The sequence below is a fragment of the Grammomys surdaster genome, unplaced genomic scaffold (genome assembly GCF_004785775.1).
Source record: "Grammomys surdaster isolate TR1022 unplaced genomic scaffold, NIH_TR_1.0 126113, whole genome shotgun sequence".
Lineage (NCBI taxonomy): Eukaryota > Metazoa > Chordata > Mammalia > Rodentia > Muridae > Grammomys > Grammomys surdaster.
The window spans coordinates 3,136,056-3,141,543 of NW_021620921.1; positions in this window are offsets into that span (position 1 = coordinate 3,136,056).

Here is a 5,488-nt window from a genome sequence, read left to right on the forward strand (position 1 = left end):
TATATATATTCTCAGAGAATCCTTACTTAGACATTCTGGGGAAGGAAGAATATAACTAAGAAAGTTCACCTGAGGGTTCTTTAGAGATTCTTTGCAAGAGATTTTGATAACATTGTTGCCAGTGTTACAAGTCTAATACTCAAAAGAGTGTGGTAGTGGGTTATTGTTTGTTATTAATAACCAACTCCAAATTTATTTGCTTACTTATGCTTATCTCGTCAGACAGCAGGCTTTCCTTAGAAAGAGTGCTGTCTATGCTTAAATTTTCTTTCCTAGTGCAATTGAAACAGTTAAATATGATATCTAAGAGTGGATACGTTTAACAAAGCTAAAAGCAACCATTCCAGCCCAACAGCTTAGGAAGATGGTTGAGACCCAGGGTTTCTTGCTTGGGGATGCAATGCACCTGAACTCCAGGGATTTATGAGCGTGTGGTAAGTTGTGGAAAATCCCCTCAGGATCCCCTTCAGAAACTATTGATTTTCCAGGACAGTGTGTACTTATTAGTGATGCCAGAGTTTTGTGGCATCATCTGGCCATGTCATTAGAACAAGGCTGAAATGCTATCCTTTTTTTTTTTTTAACCAGAATTCAGTGTAATATGCTTCAGTGGGCATGGTGGATAGTACTGCTTGGTCTGTGCATCTATTCATAATTACTTAGGTTCTGAATTTTTTCTATACCTCTTCAAACAAGGCCAAGGAGATCACATCTTATGTGCTTTTTATTTTAACTGGAAAGAATTAAAAGTCTTTAAAGTACTTTAATAAGGCTCCAGGAGTCAGGCACCAGAGAAAAGATGAACAACGAATTGTTAAGTTCAAAGCATGAAGCTGGAGTTGTCTGATTTAGAAGTAAAGATGCAGGATATACCTGTATATAATCCTAGCAAATTTCATATCAATAGTGATCTTTTATGAAAAGTCACATTTGGTTCACGCTTACACTAAAATCATGTCTACATATATCTGAAAGTCAGACTTCACTGAGAGTCCTGCTATTTCATGAGGTAAACTGAAAACCCACTTCAAACTCATAGAATAGGGCACAGAGTTTCCTACAGTTTGAGCAAAGGCTAGTTTATAGTTTGTTTTACCTAACGTTTATGTACCATTCAATGCTACATCAGCATAGAGTACCACAGTAGTCAACCTTCTGAAACGTGGCTCATACATTCATTTTAATAGATAATGAACGCTTTTTATGCATTTAGCCTTGTTTTGATCTCTGAGGTGGACCCAGAAATGGAAGATTTACGTTTCTCATGGCTGTAACAGCATCTCTGGTAGGAATGCCCCAGGAGAGGAAGAGTTTCTTTTGACTGCCAGTTAAGAAGGGGTATGTGCCAGCCATATCAGTGGGAAAGGCATTAACTGAAGCAGGCAGCTAGTCACATAAGTTCTGCTCATGAAGCAGAGAGCAGACAGGAAGTGATGAGCGAGAAAATCTTTAGCCTCTATCAGAGTAATCCACTTCCTCAAAAGGGCCACCATTTCCCAAAGGTTCCAAAACATTCCAAACCTGTGCTACTAGCTGGAGACAAAGTGTTCAAACACAAAAGCCAGCAGGAACATTTCACATCAAAACCAAACACTCTGCCAACAGCTTACTTTTCACATAAGATAAACAAAAAAGCCTAAAACCTAATGTATAGCTGGTAATAAAAATTAATGTATGTATACTTGAAGTTTAGAGATGTTGTCATTGTACCCACATATAGAAAATAGTGTCTGGAGAAGGAACAGGCTAGACATGGTAGCTCAGCTTGCTACTGATATATATATCACAGTATATAGTGTTACTATGATATATATGTATACTTTGATATATATATTATAATTATTATTATAGTATACACATTATTATGTATTGTACATTATACACTATTTTATATAAATTTATTTATATTAATATAATAATACTATACATATTATTTTATTATATATAAATTATATACATTTGTAATTACTTATAAACATAACATATTAACATTTTATGTGATATCATATATATACATATATATAAATTTATATATATAAAAGTAACACAAGACACAGCTTTAATAATACAAATTTTATTTGTATGTTATAACTAAATAAGGCTGGGACTTGGAGCATTGATAAGTCTTGCTACACTTCTCTGTAGAAAGTTAGGGTCTTTTTCCAAGGACTCAGTGGTTGAAAATTCATTTCTTTTCAGTTACCCCGAGATTAATTACTCCTGAGGCTTGCTTACCTCTTGCATGAGGTGCTGTATCCCTGTGCCCCAAGGAAGCCCTGAGATGAGAAAGCACCTGCACCACAGCTTCTTGGGAGTTTTAGAGGCAGAACTCTTCAAAGGTGACCCCTGTGTACCAGGTATCTGCTCTTTTGCTTGTTTTGTAACATGAGTAGGTTGAATATATTCAACTTTTTGCTGAAGTAAGTAACAATTCTGAGACTGTGAACATTTGCATTCCATTTTCCAAGAAGCTCAGAAATCACAAGTATTTAACTAGAATGTGGTTGAAGTTTTATTGCTGTATATCCCGTTTGTGACAGATTATTAAATTCCCTTGAATGCTGTTTGTGACAGATTATTAATTCCCTTGAATGTTTCTTACGTAACAACATGTTTAACTACCATCTTGAAATTCATAGAGTTTAATCTGTGTTGCCTTTCCTATAGTGTTGAAAGTTACCTTTTTCAGTTGCTTTAACTGCTACAAATGCAGTGTGTACTCTAACCTTATCCCCCCTCCTGATTTCTGCAAAGCCAGCCATAGACTTGTTTAGTTAGTTAGTTTCACTAGAGGCCTTATTTAAAGATGGTTTTTGATGCAGCCTCGAGCTGTATGGTAAGAGAAACCATTACACATCCTCAACCTTAGTAAACATTTAGAGAACACTCAGTTTTCTTGGTGCCCTTGACTTGATACTATAGAAATCTTTACAAAGAATTACACAAAAATGGCTTTTTTTTTGGGGCTATGAACTATAAATGAAAAGTGACCCAGCCTATACACAGGCAAAACCATGATAAAGTAACAGTGATATTGACGTATCAGCCAAATCCACATCAGCAAAGCCAGGCTCACTTGTACTCTGTGCATTTGAGGTATTACACGCCTGTCTCAGTTTGCCTTCCACTGCTGTTGTAAACATCATGACCAAAGCAACACAGGTAGGAGATGGTTTATTTGGCTTCTATTTCCCTGTCATAAGCTGTCATTGAAAGAAGTCAGAGCAAAATCTCATGCAGGAACCTGGAAGCAAAGGTGGTGGGAGAATTCTGAGAACTGGCTTGCTCTCCATGGCTCATTCAGGTTTTTTTTTTTTTTTTTTTTTTTACATACCACTCAAGACTGTGTGTCCAGAGGTGGCACCACCTACGGTGGCTGGACTTTATCACATTAAGTGTTAATCAAGACAATGCACCCAGGGACTGGTCTATTAGCTAATATTCTGGAGACATTTTCTCAATAGAGGTTCTCTCTTTCTTGATAATTCTAGCAAGGTGACCAAAAGCTAACAAGCAAGGCCTTCATAGAAAGGTGGTTCTCCACCTCTTTCACAGAAGGAAATCTGGAGTTTTAGAAACAGTTTCAATGTAGATTTAAGCTGAGGCAGGGGGAGGAGGGAGGGAGGGAGGGAAGGAGAGAGAGAGAGAGAGAGAGAGAGAGAGAGAGAGAGAGAGAGAGAGAGAGAGAGGACTTGTGGTGAGTATACCATGAGTATACCATTCTCTCACTAAATTCATTCTTTTTCTCTCTGTCTCTGTTTCTCATTTTCAGTAATGTTTCTGGGGACTGAACTTTAGGTTCTCACACATAATAGTAGGTGTGCCATCACCAGTCTATACCCTGATCCCTGGATTCCTGTATCTCTTGATCCCATTTTTTTTTAACTTATGTTACTGATAAATTATTAATTTATCAAAGATTTTTCCTGATCTTGGTACTTAAAATTTTGGAACAAAACAAAGAAACAAACAAACAAATAACCAAAGCTACTGTTCAGACCCCTTATTCTGACATTTAAAAATACATTCTACTATCACGTTTATGACTACCTGAAATCATTTTATAAATTTGTTTATGGTTTATTAATCATCCTAGAATGATGTTCTGTAGAAATAGTGACTTAAGATTCTTTTACAATGATTATCTTACTTTTAATTATGTGTAAATGTACATGGGTGCCTGTAGAGACCAGAGGCCTTGGAACCTGTGGGACCGGTCCCACAGGATTTTGTGAGCCATCTGGTCAAATTCACTCTCTGAAGAGAAGAGTGACTGTGGTCACCTTTAACCCCTGACCTACGTGTGCAGCCTCACAGTTACTTGCCTCCTTTCCTACTATATTCTTAGTGCTTGAAATCCTACATCTAATAGCTGAACTACGGTTTTGAGTCATTGTCTGTCCTCTGACTCCATGTTATGTAGCAGTCTCCTTTGAGAATGAAATATTTCATCCTTAACTCAAAAGTGTTAATGAAGATGTTCAAATGATGAAGAGTGACTGGGATCTGAATTCAGTACAAGAAAGAGAATCCAAATGGAGAAACCTCATGCACTCCAGTCTTTATCAAATTTGAAGCACCAAACTGTAAGAAAGGGACAGTCTCGAAGGAGGTTTATTATTTATTTATTTATTTATCTATTTATTTTATGGGAGAGGGAACTTGTAGAGTCCACCCAGAGTAGAAAGACAGGTCATCAAGTAGAGGGATGAGGTTACCACCCCACAGTCAAAAACTCTGACCCAGAATTGTTTCTGTCTGAAACAACTGCATGGTCAAAAATAGAGGAGAGCCTGAGGGAAAGGAGGTCCAGTGTCAAACCCAAATTGGCATTCAGCTCAAGGGGAGGCCCCAAAGCCTGACACTATTACTGATGCTGTGGAGTGCTCACAAAAAGGGACCTATCATGACTGTCCTCTGAAAGACCCAACAAGGAGCTGAAAGAGTCAGATGCAGATATTTGCACTCAACCAATGAACAGAAGCTGCTGACCCCTGTGGTTGAATTAGGGAAAAGATGGAAGAACCTGAGGAGGAGGGCAACTCTGTAGAAGGACTGGCAGTCTCAACTAACCTGGACCCCAGAGATTACTCAGATACTGAGCCATCAACCAGGCAGCATAAACCAGATGATATGAGGCCCCTAAGACATATACAGCAGAGGACTCCCCGATCTTGACTCAGTGAGAGAAGATGCACCTAACCCTCAAGAGACTTGAGGCCCCAGGGAGTGGGGATGTCTGGTGGGATGGATTTTGGGGGAGGGAATATCCTCCTGGAGACTTGGAGACCAGAGAGGGTGGGGGAAGGAGGTATGGGATGTGGAACCGTCAGAGGGTAGACGGGGAAGGAGATAAAGACTGAACTGTAAAAAAAGATTAAAGAATAAAACCAGCAAAAGAAGAATGACTACAAAAAAAATCAGTGTTGTTTTTTCTAAGCTCATGAGATTAAGAAGCTGAGAACCTACGCCTATGTTGACCCTATAT